Below are 22,429 nucleotides of genomic sequence, written 5' to 3'. Positions count from 1 at the left end.
ACTCACCAGCGCCAGGAGCGGCGGGGGCGGCCTGCCCGCGCGTCCGCCTGCGCTTTGCGCGGGGATGCAGGTGGCGGAGCCCAGCGAAGCGCCCGGCCCGGGCAGCGGGGACCCGCCAGAGACCGCGCAGCGCCTGCTCCAGAACCAAAAAGGCCGAGGTACCGGCGCGGAGCCGCGACACGCTGTGCAGCTGGTGGGATCCGCGCCGGCCCCGCGTTCACGTGGGTGTGGGGGCGCCGGGCTGTTGGAAGTGGGGGGGCGGGATCACCTCCGGGATAACCCCCGCCTCCCCCGCGCCCAGCCCAGGCTCAGCAGCCGCGCGGGAAAAAGGGCACCGCGTGTTTGGGGAGGGGTGAGTGGCCTCTCTCGCATCTAGCCCCCGCCCCCAGCCCGGAGCCGCGCCTCCGAGCCCCGGCCTCCCGCCGCCTCCCGAGCCCTCCAGATTCCTGACCATCCCTGGAGAGCGCGGGGACCAGGCCTCGGCATCACTGGGCCCGCGCCCGCATCCTCAGCGGAGGTCTAGGGAAGGCACGGCATGGACTCGGCTGCCCGGCTTCTCCCTCCGGGTGCACGTTCCATCTTTGGCCACTTGGCCGCTGTGTGAGCTTGGGTCAGCCCCTCTCCCTCTCTGAGCCTGGTCTCCTCATTTAAACAATGGAGGTGAATCTGCCAACCCCACAGAAGATTAAAGCTGAGGAAATTAAAGTGCGCGTGAGCCTGGAAATCCTCCGTGCGGCATGAAGCCTTGTGCAAGTGGGAGGCAAATCACTGCTGGCAGCCTTGTAATTAATATTATTCTTTGCTCTCTTTAGGATACCCCGGGCAGTGTTGATTTTGCTTTTCTTCCCAAATGGCACTGATTTGGTCCCTTCCAGTATCTCCTACTAATTGCCATTTTTAAGAGCTGAGCACAGAGCTTGGCATGTGATTAAAACCCCAATATGTGTTTGCTATTATTATTACCGAGCAGTTGTTTATGGCAACCTCCTAGTCTAGCCAGGCTCTTTTACAAGTATTTAATCTTCACACTCCTATGTAGTAGCTATCACTACCCTCAGTTTGCAGATGAGGGGACAGGCTCTCAGAGAGGTTCAATAACTTGACCAAGATCACACAGCCAGCAAGCAGTCACCCCAGTTTCAACTCTGTGCATATAGCCCCCATTTCCTTCTTGACACAGCACCTTCTGTTAATAGATAAGCAGTTCTCAAACTTAGCTGTACCTTAGAATCACCAGTTGTTGTTTAGTCACTCAGTTGTGTCCAGCTCTTTTGTGACCCCATGGACTGTAGCCCACCAGGCTCCTCTGTCGGTGGGATTTTTCAGGCAAGAATACTGGAGTAGACTGCCATTTCCTTCTTCAGGGGATCTTCCTTGGCCCAGGGATGAAACCCACGTCTCCTGCATTGGCAGGCGAATTCTTTACTACTGAGCCATCAAGGAAGCCCACTTTTACACCTGTGGGCTAGGTGGCTCAGTCATGCCTGACTCTTTTTGACCCTTTGGACTATAGCCCTCCAGGCTCCTCTCTTCATGGGGTTTCCCAGGCAAGAATACTGGAATGAGCTGCCATTTCCTTCTCCAGGGGATCTTCCGGACTTAGCGATTGAACATAGGTCTCCTGCATTGGCAGGTGGATTCTTTACCACTGAGCCACCTGAGAGATACTAATAGTAGGGGAATAATAATAGGGGACATTTGAGGAGGGGGGTAGTGAGAGGATATGGAAATTCTCTGCACTCTTTTCGGAGAAGGAAATGTCAACCCACTCCAGTATTCTTGCCTAGAGAATCCTGTGGACAGAGGAGCCTGGTGGGCTGCTGTCCATAGGGTCGCACAGAGTCGGACACGACTGAAGCGACTTAGCATGCATGCATGCATTGGAGAAGGAAATGGCAACCCACTCCAGTGTTCTTGCCTGGAGAATCCCAGGGACGGAGGAGCCTGGTGGGCTGCCGTCTATGGGGTCCCACAGAGTCAGACACGACTGAAGTGACTTGGCAACAGCAGCAGCTGCACTATTTTCAATTTTTCTGTAAATCTAAAATTATCCTAAGAAATTTTGTCAACTGATTTAAAAGATCATGGAGGGGGTACTTCCCTGGTGGTCTTTGCTTTCCAGTGAAGGGGGTGCAGTTTCAATCCCTGGTTGGGGAGTTAAGATCGCACATGCCTAGTGGCCAAAACACCAAACCATAAAACAGAAGCAGTATAGTAACACATTCAACAAAGACTTTAAAAATGGTCCACATTAAAAAAAAAAAACTATATTAAAAGAAGAACTTAAATTATGGAGGATTCAAAAGAGTTTTTGTCTATGTGTTATACTTACTAATCTTTACTGTATTGGAAATTAAAACTGAATATACTTAAATATTCATTTTAGGATAAAAATAAACTCATTACATGTTAACATAAATAGCAGATTTTTATGAAAAATAACTATATTTTCCAAAACAAGGAAAAAGCTATGAGAGTAGCAATATTTTACACTTTTACAAATTGCTTTAATGTCTAGCTTAATAAAAAGAAAGCAAGCATTATACTTTGTGTACTCAGCCACTTTATGTATCATTTTTAATTGAACATTAAGGGAATGTAGTATTTTGCAATAGCTTCCCTTGTAGATCAGTCAGTAAAGAATCTTCCTGCAAAGCAGGAGACCCAGGTTTGATTCCTGGGTTGGGATGATACCCTGGAGAAGGAAATAGCAACCCACTCCAGTATGCTCACCTGGAGAATCTCATGGACAGAGGAGCCTGACAGGCTACAGTCTATGGGGTCACAAGAGTCGGACACGACTTAGGGACTAAACCACCACCACCAGTATTTTAATCATAACTCTGCCAATATCTTTATCTAGAGGCTTGTTGCCATTTTTGTCTTTTCTGAAATTTTTGTCACCAAGAAAGGCAGGATTACATTTTTTTTCCTTCCAAATTGAGTTGGTGTAGTGTATTCTTGGTTATCAAAGGCTCATGGTTTTGAGACTTTGAAATGATAAATACTCATGATGTGTGAAACAGCATGATACATAACTGTATGATCTTAATTACATAATAATGGATGCTTAGTTGTGAAAATACACAAATGAGACCTAGAAGGACACATCAAACAAGCCTGTAATTGTGAATGTCTGTTTTTTGCTTCTTGTGTTTTTTGGTTTCCTATTATGCACATGTTAACTTTTAAGAAATAAATGTTATTTTAAAAACCTTTAAAAAAAAAAAGCAAGATTCTCATACAGTTGACCCTGCTTGTGTGAGAATTCCATATGTGTAAATTCACCTAGCTGCTAAAATGTTTATGTGCCCTAAAATCAATATCCATGGCATTTTCATGGTCAGGCACAGAGTGATGAAAAATTTGAACTGGTTGACATGCTGAGGTCAAATATATAGCTAAAGTCAAACAAGACAACCCTCTACCTTCTTGTTTCAAGTGTCATACTGTAAAAAATGTCCTTTCCACAATCTGTTTAGTGCCGCATTTTTCAAATTTTTGTGCTTTTTGTTGATTTTGTTTGGAATGGCCCCAGGCCTAGTGCAAAAGTGCTGTCTAATGTTCTTTAGCACAAGAAGGCTGTGTTGTGCTTCATGGAGAAAATCTGTGTTAGATAAACTTCATTCAAGCGTGAGTTACAGTGCTGTTGGCTGTGAATTCAATGTTAATGAATCAACAATATATATCAAATAATGTGTCTCTAAACAGAAACACCCAGATGGTTGGAAAAGATAGGGAGTATTTTAATCAGATTTTTAGGTTATTATGTCTATTCTTTGAGACTATACCGAGGCTTGACATGTTTTAAAGGATAGTTGCAAAGCAGAATCTGAAACTATCACTGAACCTTTGCTACTCTATTAACATTACAATCCATGGACTGCATCTTTTTACCTATGGATGATTTTGAAACATCATTCATGAGTCACCTGAATTACACAGATCATCCAAATATTAACACATTTCATTATTCAGTATCAAAAAGTAACATTTGTTAATATGACTACCAATCTCATCAGAAAAGTCTTTAAGTGTTGGCAAGCTGTCAAGATTACAGTAGTAAATACAAGTTTTTCAAAATTCTAATTTTCCCTTAAAAGTCCAGATTTTATCATGAACAACAAACACTGTTTTCCTTGATGCTACAGATTCTTTCTTTCACTTTTGTGAAAAGGTAGCCTTTCTCTTCCTAACTTATTTCACTTAGTATGATAATCTTTAGTTTCATCTAAATAATATTGCAAATGGCATTATTTCATCCTTTTTTATGGCTGAGCATTTGAATTGTACTCTTTCAAATGGTTAATTTCATGTTGTTTGAATTTCACCTTAATTTAAGGAAAAGTAAAGGAATGCCCAAAAAAACTCAAGAGTATTTCAATGCAGTGTTTTTACAAATCAAATTAATGCAAAAATTCCACAATTAACAAGTTATCAGCATTTCAAATAAAGACAAGATCAGAATTCCTGATTTTTCCTTGTGCTTCAGATTTCCATATAGCTCAACTTAACACTCTTACTGATTCTGTCTTTAAAACAAACATTTTGATATTTTGCTTACCATGGATTTTTGCATTAATTTTGTGTGCTTTTTTTTGACTGCACCCAGTTTTAGTCACGGCACACGAGATCTTTAGTCAAGGCTGCAGGCTCTAACTTGTGGTATGCACGATCTAGCTCCCTGACCAGAGACTGAAACTGGGCCTCCTGCATTGAGAGTGCAGTCTTTTTTTTTTTCTTTTAGTTGAGGGCTAATTACTTTACAATATTGTAGTAGTTTTTGCCATACATTGACATGAATCAGCCATGGGTTTACATGTGTTCCCCTTCCTGGACCCCCCTCCCGAGAGTGCAGAGTCTTAACCACTGGACCACCAGGGAAGTCCCTGTGTGACTTTTTAATTATTAAAATTGGAATATTATTTATCTTTTCTATCAGAGAACATCCATATTATCTCTGAATGGGGAACAGATAACCATATCTTCAAAGAATAATTCTTAAATTTTTTTAAAATTGTTTTATTGGAAAGTAGTTGATTTACAATGTTGTATTAGTTTCAGGTGTATAGCAAAAATAATCAGTTATACATATACATATATCTACTCTTTTTAGATTTTCAAAGAATAATTTGTAAAGAGAAAAATCTGACTTATTTCACTATTTCAAAATCACAGATACACACAGACTCCCTTTGTGTCTCATTGCCCTGTTCATTTCTCTTAACTATTTTATTGAGGTATAACAGCAGGTAAAAATCTGAACTAAACAACATCATCAGAGACCCATGAAACTATCACCACCATCAGGGCCATAAACGTATCTATCACTTCTCAAAGTTAATATTCCAATAATAATATTCTGATATGATTTCTCTTAATTACAAAGGTTTTCTTGGATCCCCCTAACAAGTTGGACTTCCCAGGTGTCGCAATGGTAAAGAATCCCCCTGCCAATACAGGAGATGCAAGAAACGAGGTTTGATCCCTGGGTGGGGAAGATGCCGTAAGAAGGAAATGGCACCCCACTCCAGTCTTCTTGCCTGGAAAATTCTATGGACAGAGGAGCCTGGTGGGCTACAGTCCATGAGGTCAAAAATAATCGGACACAACTGAGCGACTGAGCATGCAAACACACACCATTTTACAGACAAGTGCCTCATTTTCCTCACTCATGCCCTGTCCCTGTGAGTATCTCTTCCATCCTTTTTTCGTGTGTGTGTGTGTGTGTGTGTGTGTGCACGCACGCGCATGCGTGCCCAATCCAGGTTTTAGTTGCAACACTCAGGATCTTTAGTTTCAGCATATTGGATCTAGTTCCCTTACCAGGGATCAAACCCCTGGCCCTCTGCATTGGAGCACAGAGTCTTAACCACTGGATCCCCAGGGAAGTCCCTCTTTCATTCTTTCAAGAAGGGAAAGGCTACTGGCTCCCATTTATAGTGGGAAGGCGGGCACAAAGAAGTTAAGTCACAGGCTGCATTGTTTTAATAAACAATGCAGCCAGAGTTTGAGCCCACCCCAGGTCCACCCTGACCGGGGCTCCAGCTGTGGCCCCAGCATTAGGAAGCCAGGCCAACCCAAACAGAGCATCCCCAGGTTGTCCCAGACGATTGCTCCAGTGGTGGGATGGGGCCTGAGCAGGGACTGAGCCACAAGGAGCAGGAGATGGAGGAATTGAGGCTAATTACTCTGCAGTAAGCACTCACTCCCTATCAATTAATTAGGGCAGAGCTAGCCTGCGGCATCCCCGAAGCCCCCAGAGTCATTAAGGGAGAGGGAATGTCTCATTACGGCTGGCAGCTTAGGAGGGGGAAGAGGAAGGCCAGGCCCCCCTCCTTTGACCCCACCCTCCGTAAGGTGGCCTATTCGGTAAAATTTTAGGGGAGCAAAGAAGAAAGTCAGAGATGAAGGGATAAGTTACCTACCTCCAAAATTCAGTCAACATTTATATTTAGGTAAGATATCTGGCTTCCCATAGAGCTCAAACGGTAAAGAATCCGCCTGCAATGCGAGAGACCTGGGTTCAATCCCTGGGTCGGAAGGATCCCCTGGAGAAGGACATGGCACCCACTCCAGTATTCTTTCCTGGAGAATCCAACAAGCAGAGGAGCCTGGTGAGCTACAGTCTGTGGAGTCGCAAAGAGTCGGACACGACTGAGCAGCTAACAATTTCACACAAGATATTCAGAGTAGGTAAATCTGGGACCTCCCTGGTGGTCCAGTGGGTAAGATAATATGTTCCCAATGCTGGAGGCCCAGGTTCCATCCCTGGTCAGGGAGCTAGATCCTGCGTGCCACAACTAAGACCCAGCGCAGCCAAATAAATTAATAATAACAAGAGATATACAGAATAGGTAAATCTATAGAGAAAGAAAGCAGATTAGTGGTTACCAGGAGCTGGAGCAAGAAGGGGATGGGGAGTGATTGCTTTATGGGTATGGGGTTTCCTTTCCGGGTGACGAAAAAATTTTGGAGCTAGATAGTGGTGATAGCTACAAAAAACATGAGTGTACTTATCACTAACTTATGCCTTTAAAATGGTTACAATGTCTATGGTGGAAATCATTTTGGAACAAATATATATATCAAATCAACACATTGTACACCTTAAACTTCTACAATGTGTGTGTGTGCGCGCGCACATGAGTGTGCATTCAGTTGCTCAGTCCTGTCCTGCTCTTTACAACTCCATTAACTGTAGCCCACCAGGCTCCTCTGTCCATGGGATCAAACCCACGTCTTTTGCATCTCCTGCATTAGCAGGCAGATTCTTTATCACTAGTGCCACCTGGGAAGCCAAAACTTCTACAATCTTATATGTCAATTATATGTCAATAAAAATGGAAAAAGTGGTTACAATGGTAAAACTTGTATGTTTTACAATTAAAAAGTCAGTCTCCTTGTAGTTCATGATTATTTATTCAAGGTTGATGAACACCTTTGGAGGTTTTATTTTGTTTGTTTTAATATTTATTTTTACTTATTATTTATTTGGCTATGCTGGGTCTTAGTTACGGCACCTGGATCTTCAATCTTTGTTACAGCATGCAGAATGCAATGCAAACTCTTAGTTGTGGCATGTGAGATCTAGTTCCCTGACCAGGAATCAAACCCAGGCCCCCTGCTTTGGCAGTGTGGTGTCTTAGCCACTGGACCACCGGGAAGTCCAATGAACACCTGTTTGGTGCCCAGCGTTTTACTGGGTGAGGAAGCCCAGCCCTGTGCTCAGAGCTCCATCTCAGTGAGAAGTTGCACCATACAACTTCCATACCGCCTCCTGAGACACTCTCCATCCTCCTCTAATTCTGGTCTTAGGACACTGACCCTCATGGATCATACCAACAGGTTCCTTTGCTCTCCGACTTCAGGTTTCAGGCTCAGCAGCTTCAGCCATGTCCAACTCTTTGCAACCCTATGGGCTGTAGCCTACCAGGAGCCTCTGCCCATAAGATTCTCCAGGCAAGAATACTAGAGTGGGTTGCTGTGCCCTCCTCCAGGGCATCTTCCCAACCCAGGGGTCGAAGCTTGTCTCTTACATCTCCTACACTGGCAAGCAGGTTCCTTACCACTAGCGCCACCTGAGGCTTCTTGTTGGGTTCAGGCAAAGGGAGCCCCTTGCAGGAGGACAGGGGGTGGAGAGTGAGACCTCAGTAGTTTTTCCCGAAGGTCCCTCCCAACATGGTCACTGAAGATGTCTGTGCCCCTAGACTATAGAACACTGGTCCAAGGAGGTGGCTCTTTCCAAATTCTAGAAGTAACTGCTCTCTCCTCTCCAGAATGTTCTTCCAGGTATGGATAACTGCTCCCAGGTGCGACCAACTTTGATAGTGTGTCACCCCATATGGGTTCCTAGCCCTCCTTCCACACCTTCACCAAATGCTCCTCAACTTGTCCAGTCTATATATTTACATCCTGCTGAGACTTGTTGTTCAGACAGGTATTTAGAAGAGGCAACAGAAAAATAAATGGGCAATGAGTAGACTGAAGTTACTACTACCTTTAGTAGTATATACAGGAACTGGGGAGCCCTAGCAGAATTGTTGCTATTGTTCAGTCACTGAGTCATGTCTGACTCTTTGCCACCCCATGGACTGCAGCATGCCAGGCTCCTGTATCCTCCACTTCACCTGGAGTTTGCTCAAATTCATGTCTATTGAATCGGTGATGCCATCTAACCATCTCATCCTTTGCTGCCTTCTTCTCTTTTTGCCGTCAATCTTTCCCAGCATCAGGGTTTTTTCCAATGAGTCGGCTCTTCGCATCAGGTGGCAAAAGTATTGGAGCTTCAGCATCAGTCCTTCCAATGAATATTCAGGGTTGATTTCCTTTAGGATTGACTGGTTTGATCTCCTTGCAGTTCAAGGGACACTCAAGAGTCTTCTCTAGCACCACAATTTGAAAGCATCAATTTTTCAGCACTCAGCCTTCCTTGTGGTCTGAATCTCACATCCATACATGACTACTGGAAAAACCACAGCTTTGACTATACAGACCTTTGTCAGCAAAGTGATGTCTCTGCTTTTTAATGTGCTGTCTAGATTTGTCATTAGCTCAGTTGGTAAAGAATCCGTCTGCAATGCAGGAGACCCCAGTTTGATTCCTGGGTCAGGAAGATCCGCTGGAGAAGGGAAAGGCTACCCACTCCAGTATTCTGGCCTGGAGAATTCCACAGACTATATAGTCCATGGGGTTGCAAAGAGTCAGACAAGATTGAGCAACTTTCACTTTCACTGGGTTTGTCATAGCTTTCCTTCCACAGAGCAAGTGTCTTTTGATTTCATGGCTGCAGTCACCATTCACAGTGACTTTGGAGCCCAAGAAAGGAAGAGATAAACAGAGGGTAAATTTTTTTTAAGACCCTTTTATTGTCAAGATAATGCATATTCATTGTAGAAAAATTGGGGAAATGCAGAAAGAGTAGAATAAAACAAAAAAAAATCACCAAATCCTCTTCATACTCACCATTAAAATTTTGGTTGACTACTTTCGAAGTGGGGATATTTTTCCTAGTTCACAATTAGAATCATGCCTACATGTTACAATGTGGATGAACCTTGAGGACATTATGCTAAGTGAATAGGCCAGAAACAAAAGGACAAGTATTTGATGATTCCATTTATATGAAGTCCCTAGAGCAGTCAGATTCATAAAGACAGAGTAGTGGAGTGGGGGCTGGGGGCTCGGGGGAGGGAGATGGGGAGTTCATGTTTAATGCGGACAGTTTCAGTTTGGGAAGATGAGTCAGTTCTAGAGATGGATGGTGGTGACAGTTGCACAACAGTGTGAATGTGCTTATGCCACTGAACTGTACACTTAAAAATGGTGAAGATGGTAAATGTTATGCTGTGTATATTTTGTGTGTGCATGTGTGTGGTCACTAAATTGTGTCCGACTCTTTGCAACCTCATGAGCTGTAGCCTGCTGGGCTGCTCTGTCCATGGGATTTCCCAGGCAAGAATACTATAGTGGGTTGCCATTTCTGCCTCCAGGGGCTCTTCCCAACCCAAGGATCAAACCTTTGTCTCCTGTGACTCCTGCGTTAGCAGGCAGATTCCCTTCCAGTGAGCACAAGGATAGGAAATGTTACATAGAGACAGACCAGAAGCAGGCAGGAGACCCCAGACTTAAAGAGACAGATATCATTATACTAGTCTCCTAGGGCTACCATAACAAATTACTGCAAACTGGTGGCTTAAAACAATAGGAATTTACTCTCTCACAGCTCTGAAGCCCAGAATTCTGAACCAAAAGGTTGGCAGGGTCACGCTCCCCACAAAGGGTCTAGGGGAGGAATTTCCTTGCCTCTTCCAGCTTCTAATGGTTGCCAACAAGCCTCGTTATTGTTCTCGTTCAGTTGCTAAGTTGTGTCCAGTTCTTTGCGACCCCCATGGTCTGTCTCCCGCCAGGCTCCTCTGTTCATGGGATTCCCAAGCAAGAATACTGGAGTGGCTTGCCATTTCCTTCTCCAGGAGATCTTCCCGGCCCAGGGATTGAACTTGTGTGTCCTGAATTGGCAGGTGGATTCTTTTCCACTGAGCCACCAGGGAAGCCCTCCAGCAAGCTTTGGCATTCCTCAACTTGTAGGCATCACTCCAGTCCATGCCTCTTTCTACACATAGCCGTCTTACCTCTCTATGCCTCTGTCTCTTCACACAGCCTTCTTATAAGGATATCAGTCATTAGATTAAAGGCCCACCCTACTCCAGTATAACATCCCCTCCCTACTCCAATATAACCTCATATCAACTGTTTACATATTCAAAGACCCTATTTCCAAATCAGGTCATATCCATAGGTACTAAGAGTCTGAGTTTCAACATAACTTTTGGGGGAGACACACTTCAACCCACCACAGTGGGCAAGGTCCTTCATCTGTCCTACCTACCACCTAATTTGGGTTCCCTCAAAAGAAAGATGCTTAGGACTTCCCTGGTGGTCCAGTGGCTAAGACTCCAAACTCTCAGTGCAGGTGCCTAGGTTCAATCCTTGGTCAGGATGCTAGATCCCACCTGTTGTAACCAAGAGTTCACATGCTACAACTAAGACCTAGTGCAGCCAAATAAATAAAAAATAAAATTTTTTTAAAAAATAAGAAGAATGCTTGGAGGTTGAGCAGCCAAAACAGGAACACCCATGGCAGAAGCACCAGAAAGTCCTTCGTTGGTCCACACATGGACTATGTCCAGGGATTGTAGGGCCACAATCATTCAGTCATTTAACAAATAACTGTTAAGAACCTGCTTTGCACTAGGAACTGGGCTATGTACCAGGGATTCAGTGATGACCAGAACAGGTGAGCTACTGGCAGGTGATAGTCCATGGGGTTGCAAAAGAGTCGGACACAACTGAGTGACTGAACAACAACAAAGGACAGGAGAGGTCCCAGCCAAGGACCTGGTATTTAGGAACAGAGTTGAGAAAATCACAAACTGATGCAGGAGAGATGCAGTAAAACATGAAATGTGATTTGTCAGATGGTCAAGGAAGGACCCTTTAGGAGATGATACTTGGGCAGAGATCTAAAGGCTGAGAAGGATTTAACCATATAAAAATGCAGGCAAGAAACATTTCAGAGAGGGAAGAATATTCCAGAGAGGGCGAATGCAACTGCAAAGACCATGAGATTAAATAAGCTTGATGAATCTGAACACAGCATAGCTGATCCTTCATGAGCCAAGGACGAAGTGATGGCATATGGGAAAGGAAAAGTGGACAGAGGTCACCAGGTTGTAAGGGACTGGAATTCTTTTCAATTCAGTTCAGTTCAGTCGCTCAGTCATGTCCAACTTTTTGCGGCCCCATGGACTGCAGCATGCCAGGCTTCCCTGTCCATCACCAACTCCTGGAATTCTGTAGATCATGGTAAGAAATGTGGATGCTATCCTATACTTGAGGCTCATCTCACTAAACCTACTGATTGGTCTTAAAGTCACAGGCATCCTAACCGAACAAGTGATACTCAAATCCACTAATGTGGATGAGATTTTTGAGGGAGAAGGTGATGGAGAAGGTGAAGGAGAATGGATGATAGAAATCTAATATTGTTGTTCAGTAGCTCAGTCATGTCCAACCTTTGTGATGCCTCATGGACTGCAGCATGCCAGGCTTCCCTGTCCTTCACTATCTCCCAGAGTTTGCTCAAACTCATGTCCATTGAGTCAGTGATGCCATCCAACCATCTCATCCTCTGTCGTCCCCTTCTCCTCCTGCCCTCAATCCTTCCCAGCATCAGGGTCTTTTCCAGTGAGTTGACTCTGCACATCAGGTGACCAAAGTATTGGAGCTTCAGCTTCAGCATCAGTCCTTCCAATAAATATTCAGGATTGATTTCTTTTAGGATTGACTGGTTTGGTCTCCCTGCAGTCCAAGGGACTCTCAAGAGTTTTCCCCAACACCATAGTACAAAAGCATCAATTCTTTGGCACTCAGCCTTCTTAATGGTCTTGCTCTCACTTCCATACATGACTACTGGAAAAACCATAGCTTTGACTATATGGACTTTCATCAGCAAAGTGGTGTCTCTGCTTTTTAATACACTGTGTAGAGTTGTCATAGCTTTCCTTTCAAGGAGCTAGTGTCTTTTAACTTCATGGCTGCAGTCACCGTCCACAGTGATTTTGGAGCCAAAGGAAATAAAATCTGCCACTGTTTCCATTGTTTCCCCATCTATTTGCCATGAAGTGATGGGACCAGATGCCATGATCTTTAGTTTTTTAAATGTTGAGTTTTAAGCCAGCTTTTCACTCTCCTCTTTCACTTTCATCAAGAGGCTCTTTAGTTCCTCTTCACTTTCTGCCTTTACGATGGTATCATCTCCATATCTGTGCTTGTGTGCTTAGTCACTCAGTCACGTCTGATTCTTTGTGATCCCATGCACTGTAGCCAAGCTTGTCTGTCCCTGGGGATTTTCTAAGCAAGAATACTGGAGTGAGCTGCCATGCCCTCCTCCAGGGGATCTTCCCAACCCAGGGATTGAACCCAGTTCTCTCAAATTGCAGGTGAATTCTTTACCATCTGAGCCACCAGGATATCCCATGAATACTTGAGTGGGTAGCCAATCCTTTCTCCAGGGGATCTTCCCAATCTAGGAATTGAACCAGGATCTCCTGCATTGCAGGCAGATTCTTTACCAGCTGAGCTACCAGGGAAGCTGTATCTCATCTGCTTATCTGAGGCTGTTGATATTTCTCCTGGCCATCTTGATTCCAGCTGAGCTTCATCCAGCCCAGCATTTTTCATGATTGCTGCATAACAAATTAACCCAAAACTTAGCAGCTTAAAACTTTTAAACAACACATCTATTACATGGGTTTCTAGGAGTCAGGAATCTGGGCAGAGCTTAGCTGAGCCTTCTGGCTCAAGGTCTTTGACCAGACTGTAGACAAGATGTCAGCCAGGGCAGCTATCTAGTTCCAATTCTAGACTGGGGTAGGATATGCTTCCAAGCTCACTCCTGCGATCACTGGCAAGATTCAGTCCTTCACGAGTACTGGACTGAGGGTCTTAAGTCCTTAGTGGCTGATAACCAGAAGTCTTCTCAGTTCCTAGCCACGTGGCACCTTCTTTTCTAAAAGAGTGAGCAAGACAGAAGCCATGGTTTCTTTATAACCTCATCTCAGAAAGGACATCCTATCGATCTTCTATTGGTTAGAAGTGAGTCTCTAGTTCAGCCCACATTCAAAAGAGGGTATTACACAGGGCATGAAAATCAGAGGTGGAGACCACAGGGAGCCATCTTCAAGACTGCCTAAAGCACCTAAACAACCTAACTATTTGAAGGTGGATGGCAGACAACCAGCCCATGAAGGACCAAGATGACAGTCAAAAAGGAAGAGTAAGAAAGAGTATGGGGGAGGATATTCAAGTTTCAGGCAGCTGATGATTTCAAATACTACCTAGAGGTCAAGTTACATGGGATGGAAAAGAAACTAGGAATTGGTCCATTGCAGGAGGACATTGATAACCTTTGCCCAAACCATTTCAGAGGACTGACAGGGGCTAGAGACATACAGACCAATGTTTATCCCTCACTGACCAGCACAGTCACTACCTCTGCAGGAAGTGACCAGAAAAACCAGGCAGAACCTCCTCTCCCAGTCTGGGAGAGACTGCTTCCCACAGTCTTCTGACACCTCCCCCAGGAAAGCGACCTCATTTCTAAAAGACAAAACTTATTCTAGGTCATATCCCCCTGGAACAAGAGACCAATTGATGTGATTATCTCCAAGAGAAAGGGGGCACCTACTAAAAGTAGAACCTGGTGCCCCAGAAGGGAAGACATTGGGGAACCTAAAAAAGGGTTTCTGATAATTACCTGACAAGATTTCAGAGTGAAGGGCATCTCCACATAATAGCAAAGGAAAAAAGGAAAGAAAAGCCAGAAGTTTTAAAAGGTCCTCCTTCTTCATATATTCTTCAGTTTCATTCTGTTTAATACAGGGCAGAATTCTGTTCCCCACTTTGTAGGACTTATTATATAGAATATCTTTGGTCCCACCAAAGATGGCTACAAAAAGGAATTTCTGTAAAGTGTTCTTCATTATAAAGATCAGAGAGCTAATTTCACAAATATTATTCCCCACTGGCCTGAGTTAGAAATACTGGAGCTTTATAGCATGTTGGGTGATGCCTATACCTATAATTTTATGTGAGGAGGGGGAGGAAGAGAAATAAATGGCTAGAGTGAAATCAAGACATGTTCAGAGTAGTTATCACTGGATAGTAAAATTACAGATGATTATTATTCTCCTGATCATATTTTTCTGTGTTTTATACAGTGTGTGTGTGTGTTTAGTGACTCAGTCATGTTCCACTCTCTGTGATACTCTCTGCCACTCTTAGGACTATAGTCCATAAGGCTCCTCTGTCCATGGGATTTTTCAGCCAAAAATACTGGAGTGGGTTGCCATTTCGTCCTCCAAGGGATCTTCCTGACCCAGGGATTTGAACTCGCATCTCCTGTGGCTCCTACATTGCAGGTGGATTCTTTGCTGTTGAGCCACCAGATGAGCGATGAAAATGAGAAGTTGGCAGACTGAGAAACAGGCGGTAGTATGCACCAATTCCAATGCTCAAACAATGTAATACACACTAGAAGTATATTGGCAAGAAAGAGGTGAGCAAATTAAAAGCCAGAATGGGACTGACCAGACCCCCATCCATCACCCTAATGAATTTCACCTAAGACCCAAGTTGGAGCCAAAATCCTCCATATATAGGTCTGACACAGTAAAGCTTCCTCAGATGTCCCTCAGGTTGCTTAGCACACCCAATAGATGTGCTCCATACACCAGGCAGCAAACCAATCCAGTGAGATTCTCCAGTTAGGAAAATGGAAGCATTCAATGAACAGAGCAAAGGTAGATGATCGAGTCCAGAATGTTGTCCCAAATGAGCTATTTCCTAGGTTCTTTGTGAAACCTTCTCTGCATCTCCTAGTATTAGAAGAGCTCATCCATCTATTCATTTAATTAATAAAAATGAAAAGTAAGTACTTTCACAAAGATTACTGTCAGTCACCATGATAAGCACTTCACTCATATTATCTTCTTTAATCCATGCCATGATCCTATTATCCTAGTTGACAGATGAGGAAACAGAGGCACAGAAAAGTCAAGCAACTTTCCCAAGATCACACAGATGGCAATGGTCAGAATCATAATCTGAACCTTAGTCATCTGTCTCCAGAATCTTGACCATGGTACTGTCCTGATTCCAGTGAAGATCTGTTGAGTCAGATACCAATGGACCCAGTGGCTAATGACTAACCCACAGTCTCATGAACACTTGAAATGAACCTCCATCCCCAAAGGTTACCTGCCTCTGTTTTTTCCTGGTGATGCTGGTAGATTCTCCAGATGGCTGACCTGGGAGGCTTCAGTTTTCCATCTTATTTCTCCTCATTACCAAATGATCCCTCGGTTTTGCAAAACCAGGCTATTTCATTCCTTCCTCTTGCTTGTATTTCTCATATCATGCCACAAGAAAATGTTTATTCATTCCTTCACTCATGTATTCATTAAGTAAATGTTTATTGAGTATGTATGTGTATATATATATATATGTATATATATATATATATATATATATATATATATACCAACTGAGCTATGAGGGAAGCCCATAGATAGATAGATAGATAGATAGATAGCTCAGTTGGTAAAGAATCCATGTGCAATGCAGGAGACCCAGGTTCATTCCTGGGATGGGAAGATCCACAGCAGAAAGGATAGGCTACCCACTCCAGTATTCTTGGGTTTCTCTGGTTGCCCAGCTGGTAAAGAATCTGCCTGCAATGCGGGAAACCTGGGTTCAATCTCTGGGTTGGGAAGATCCCCTGGAGAAAGGAAAGGTTACACACTCCAATATTCTGGCCTGGAGAATTCCGTGGACTGTATAGTCCACAGGATCACAGAGAGTCCAACATGACTGAGTGATTTTCATTATATATATATATATTATATATATATTTATAATATATAGAGAGAAGGCAGGAGGAGAAGGGGACAACAGATGATGAGATGGTTGGATGGCATCACCGACTCGATGGACATGAGTTTGAGCAAGTTCCGGGAGTTGGTGATGGACAGGGAAGCCTGGCATGCTGCAGTCCATGGGGTTGCAAAGAGTCGGACACGACTGAGTGACTGAACTGAACTGAACAATGAGATTGGGCTTCCCAGGTGGCGCTGTTGTCGAGTCCAAGCTGGCACTGCTCGCTGAAAGATGAGTCAATGAATCCAAGACGAGGTGTTGGGATCAGGAAGGGACTTTACTCTGGAGTTGGCTGACCCACAAGATGGCAGGCTAGAGCCTCAAAATAACCATCTTGTCAGGGCCTGGATGCCAGGTTCTTTTATGGATCAGAGATTGGGGTAGGGGGCGGGGGGGGCGGTTGTTGAGGAAACAAAGTAAAAAGACTATTCAATTCTTGCAAATGTCCCCTAGAATGGCAAGCCTCAGGCAGGGTAATATGTTAGTTTTCACTTCCTTACAATCCTTTACAGGTGGGCGGCTCAGGCTGTCTCCCTGAGGGAGGTTGTTATGTATGCCTACAGTAGCAAAAAAAGCCACAGGATGAGGGTTAAAGTCACAAAAGCAGATCGAGCATGAATTCAAAATTAACCCTTCCCGGTTACAGTGCTAGTGGTGGAGAACCCGCCTGCCAAGGCAGTGTTATGAATCCAAGCTCTCTGCTCACCACATGACAGGCCAGTGAGTTAGAGAGATGAGGTATTGAGGCAAGGAAAATGACTTTATTCAGAAAGCAGCTGACCGAGAAGATGGCAGGCTATTGCCTCAAAATAACCATCTTTTGGGGGTCTGGATGCCAGGTTCTCTTATAGATCAGAGAGAAAGAAGCAATGAGAAACTAAAGTCAAAAGGCAGAATAGAGAGGGAGAGGCAATGGGGAAGTAAAGTGAAAGGGTCTTCAGTGTTGCAAAACATCTCCAGGGGAATGGCCAGCCTTTGGAAGGGGTGTGTTAATCTCTTCTGTTCACAGGTGGGCAGGGACAAACTTCTCTACATGAGCTGAACAAAGGCACTTTAGTTCACAGTCAAGTAGAGGGACAGAGTCCTCCAGGCAAGCCAATTAGTATGATTATGATAACAAAAGCAATGAAAAGCAAGTCAAAGAAACAGTTTCCAACATGGAGTCAGAATTGGTTTCCTCCCTGTAACAGCAAGAGACATAAGAGATTCCTGGGTCAGGAAGATCCTCTGGAGGAAGGCCCATGTATTGGCAATTTCCGTATCCTAGCCTGGAGAATCCCATAGACAAAGGAGCCTGGTGAGCTATAGTCCATAGGGTCTCAAAGAGTCGGACACAACTGAAGCGACTTAGCATGCGCACACAAGCACAGTGAAATTCACTGAAGGGTTTTTAAGTAAGAAAGTGATGTGCTCTGGGTTTTACAGGTGCCTCAGTGGTAAAAAAAAAAAAAAAAAAATTCGCCTGCCAATGCAAAAGATACGGGTTCAATCCCTGGTCCAGGAAGATCTCACATGCCTCAGAGCAACAAAGCCCATGCACCACAACTATTGAGCCTGTACTCTAGAGCCCAGGGGCTGCAACAACTGAAGCCCATGCACCCTAGACCCCATGCTCCACAAGAGAAGCCAATGCAATGAGAAACCCGAGCACCACAATGAAGAGTAGCCCCCACTCACTGCAACTAGAGAAAAGCCCGCACAACAACAAAGACCCAGCACACCCAAAAATAAATAGATAAATTTAAAAAAGAAAGAAAGAAAGAAAAGAAATCGCCTGCCAATGCAGGAGACTTGGGTTTGATTCCTGGGTCACAAAGATCCCCTGGAGAAGGAAATGGCAACCCACTCTGAAGGAGGAAACAGAACAGGCTCTATCTTGAAAACAGGACTCCATCTTGGGCTGGACTGTGGACTTTGAGCTTTAAGCCCTGTATTTATGGAAAATGACATACCAACTGGAAAACCAGGCCCCCAGAAGGAAGAGCCCCAGGGCTCTTCCTTTGCTAAAAGAATACCCTAATTATTTGTGTAATGGAATAGAATCATACATTCTATTATGCTTATTGGGGTATGACCACAGGCCTATTGATAATTGTCCCCTGTTAACTACCTAGGCTTAAGGCATATGAATCTCTGGTTAACTCTGATTGTCAGGGAATTTGGGGAGGTGGGTTTGTGCACGTACACTAGGGTATTTAAGGTTTTCACAAAAACTGGTCAGGGTCCTTGGCTAAGAGGAGACTCTGCCTTGGGCCCGCCTGTGTAATAAACTGCACTCCACTATCTGCATTGTCCTTCTGAGTGAGTTTGTTTCCCAGAATGTGTGGCTACAACAACTCCAGTCTTCTTGCCTGGGAAATCCTATGAACAGAGGAGCCTTGGTGGGCTACAATGTGTGTGTCATGGTCCAGACATGGGTTGGAAAAGAATTTCTAGACATGAGACAGAATGAAGGGAAATAAAATTTATTAGAGTGGGAGACACTGTTAAAACAGTGGGCCAGCTCAAGGGAGAACCAATGTTGAACAGGGGTCCTTAATGCATTTTTATAGCCAGGGTACAAGGAGCAGGATAGGGGTCTTATGGGTCATTTGCTGATTGGATGAGGCACATATACTGGGTGGGGGAAGAGTAAGGCAAATACCTTCTCCCTATGTGGTAGAAGAGGAGACACGTTATACTGCTCAGGAGGAGGACATGAATGTGTTAATAGTTACAACATGGGGGAGGGAAGGACAACAAGGGTCTGGTTTTTCTGTTCCTGCATTCCAAGACCCTCCTTGGTTTTATCTGCTCTTTCATCCTTGGGTCACTGCAGTGTGGGGTCCCAAAGAGTCAGACATGACTTAGCAACTAAACAACAACAGATGTGCTCTAGTTTAAATCAGAGTGCTGACTGTGGTGTGGAGAATGAATTTAGGAAGGCAAGGGGGAGAGGCAGGGAGACCAGGTGAGTGAGAAATGATGGTGTGAGTGAGAATAAGAACGCTGCTGGTAGCATTGGAGAAAAAGTAATGCTGGAGATAAGTTTTGAAGGTAGGATAGGCAAAACCTGTTGGTGGATTGCATGTGGACACAAAAAAATTAAGGAAGCTTACTAAGTTTTCAACATGAGCAACTGGGGTGGATAGTGGCCAAGTATCAAGTCAAGGAACACTAGCAGAGGAAAAAGATCAAAAATGTTCATCAAAAATGTGGTTTTGATAATTCAGAAAGACACATGTACTTCAATGTTCATTGAAGAGTTATAGAAACCATGGCAGTGGAAGAAGATAAGTGGCACTCAAAGATGCAGAACAGCAGGGTTTTATTCAGTACCTGTGCTGGCCCAGCAGAGTCATCTCCAAAGGCTGAGTGCCCCAGCTTTGTTCTGGGTATCTTTTATACACCGTAAAGTTCCCACTCAAACAGCTCAGATCCCTCCCTTTCCCAAGTAGCCCAAGTTCCCATGGATGTAACAAGCAAGGAAGATCACAGAAGCAAAAGTGGTGATTGATGAGCTACAGCTGTTAAAACAAGATAACAGGAGGGAAAGCAAAAGGTTGTTACTTTAATTGGGGGCTTTGATCTCACCCCTATCTCAGCAGCACTCTTTAGAATAGTCAGGACATGGAAGCAACCTAGATGTGCATCAACAGATGAATGGATAAGGAAACTGTGGTACATATATACAGTGGAATATTACTCAGCCATAAAAAGGAATGAATTTGAATCAGTTCTAGTGAGGTGGTGAACCTAGAGCCACCTCAGAGTGAAGTAAGTAAGAAAGAGGAAAAAAAAATATTTAAAAAAATGTATATTAACACATTTATAGGGAATCTAGCAAAATAGTACTGATGAACATATTTGCAGGGCAGGAATAGAAATAGAGATGCAAACATAGGAAACAGACTTCCGTGGGGGAGGGAAGAAAGGGTGGGACAAATTGAGAGAGTAGCACTGCAACATATACATTACCAAATGCAAATAAATAGCCAGTGGGAAGTTGCTGTATAACAACGGGGAGCTCAACCTGGTGCTCTGTCACAACCTACAGGGGTGGGATAAGGTAGGAGTGGGAGGGAGGTTCAAGAGAGGGGACATATGTATACTTATGGCTAATTCACATTGTTGTATGGCAGGAACCAACCCAACATTGTAAAGCAATTATCCTCCAATTAAAAATTTAAAAAATTAAAATTAAAAACAATGTGGTTTTGGACCTGTTGAGTTTGAGGTGCCTATCAGTTGCCCAGGTAGAGATGCCACAGCTTGAAGGAAAAAAAAAAAAAAGGTGATGTAATGGAAAATTACGGGGGAGGGGGTGAGGGCAGTTGTCTCTTCTTCCCCAGACTCCAACGGGCTTCCTATGTTGGAGGAATTCCACATCATATGGTCCTGATAGGAAACAAAGTCCTCCCTCCTCCATAGAAACAGCAAGTTCAGCCATGAGTCACTTTTCCTAGCTTCCTTTGCAGTCCAGGCATGGCCATGTGACACAGGCTTAGGCAATTTAGACACAGCCACCTTGGACCCTGGGAAATAAAGGGGCCAAAAAAGCAGGTGCTACAGAGAACTGACTCAGTTGCTGGCAGTGCCATTCCGGGGGACAGTCAACCAACAGCTGAGATTTCTGCAACAGTAGCCATGGTGTCCTTCAAAGCTGCTGTATGTCTTTGTTCTGTATGTCTTTTGCTATGATTCTGACTGTGAAACCATCTTTTCCTTTTCTGTGGCTTGCACTGAAAGTCCTAAGTGATAGGAGAGAGTAGGTCTTCGATACTGCACTAAGGAAAGCCTCCTTTAAGACAGTGATATTTAAGCTGGGTTCTGGACTTCCCTAGTGGTACAGTGGAGAAGAATCCACCTGCCAATGTAGGGGGACACAGGTTCAATCCCTGGTCTGGGAAGATTTCACATGCCTCGGAGCAGCTAAGCTCCTGAGCCACAACTACTGAGCCCAAGTGCTGCAACTACTGAAGCCCATGTGCCCTAGAGCCTGTGCTCCACAACAAGAGAAGCCACCACAATGAGAAGCCTGTGCAACACCCCAAAGAGTAATACTCTGCTCTCTACAACAAGAGAAAATCCCATTTGCAGCAACAAACACCTAGCACAACTTAGATCGATTGATAAAGCTGGGTTCTGAAGACTGAAAAGGAGCCAACCACGGGAAGAAGGTGGAAAGGAGTATGCCACATAGAAGGAACAACAAATCCAAAGGTCTGAAGTGGGAGAAACCTTAGCACCATCCTCAGAGCTGGAGAAGATGTTTGGATGGCATCATTGACTCAATGGACCTGAGTTTGAGCAAACAGACAGTGATAGCGGAGAAGGCAATGGCAACCCACTCCAGTACTCTTGCCTGGACAATCCCATGGAAGGAGGAGCCTGGTGGCCTGTGGTCCATAGGGTCGCTAAGAGTTGGACACGACTGAGCGTCTTCACTTTCACTTTCATGCATTGGAGAAGGAAATGGCAACCCACTCCAGTGTTCTTGCCTGGAGAATCCCAGGGAGGAGCCTGGTGGGCTGCCGTCTATGGGGTCGCGCAGAGTCGGACACGACTGCAGAGACTTAGCAGCAGCAGCAGCAGCAGCAGACAGTGATAGACAGAGAAGCCTGGCATGCTGCAGTTCGTGGGGTCACAAAGAGTCAGACACAACTTGGCGACTGAACAGCAGAGCTGAAAGAAGCCTCATCCATGTTCCTGGGTAAGAAGGTAAGAGGGTAAGGAGCAACAGGGAGAGGTGGGCTCGATAAGGTAGAACCTTTCCCAAGGAGCCAGGATTCCAAGCTGCCTCTGCCTAGCTCCAAACCAAAGACTCCATCCAGCTCGTCCCTGTAGCCTGTCCCCTCCCCCACTTTTGGAACTCCGCCTCTGCTGTTGCCACGGTCGTCATAGTCAAGAGTGCTCTATTTCACAAACTTCTTAGGCCAGGAAGGAGTTGCGT

At 44.5% G+C, this 22,429-nt stretch overlaps 1 protein-coding gene across 9 annotated transcripts in view; it reads right to left on the bottom strand.

The window, feature by feature from the left end:
• The window catches only part of SLC1A6 (solute carrier family 1 member 6), a 156,733-nt gene that overhangs the window by 25,382 nt on the left and 108,922 nt on the right, over positions 1-22,429 (bottom strand). The window contains exons 1-2 of one of the 9 annotated variants that reach the window (XM_081501251.1): positions 452-677; positions 7-241 (exon numbers count right to left, since the gene is read on the bottom strand). The exons of 3 other annotated variants lie outside the window; for them this stretch is intronic. The gene's annotated coding sequence lies outside the window, so the exon portion shown is untranslated. Of the gene's footprint in view, positions 1-6; positions 406-451; positions 678-22,246; positions 22,377-22,429 lie in introns of those variants that run through there. 5 more of the 9 variants (XM_081501253.1, XM_081501260.1, XM_081501249.1 and 2 more) reach the window with 5 other exon arrangements.

Source organism: Giraffa tippelskirchi, chromosome 6 (genome assembly GCF_054371585.1).
Source record: "Giraffa tippelskirchi isolate mGirTip1 chromosome 6, T2T-mGirTip1v1.2.pri, whole genome shotgun sequence".
Lineage (NCBI taxonomy): Eukaryota > Metazoa > Chordata > Mammalia > Artiodactyla > Giraffidae > Giraffa > Giraffa tippelskirchi.
Note: the sequence above shows the minus strand (reverse complement) of the source record. Positions and strands in the feature narration are given on the sequence as shown.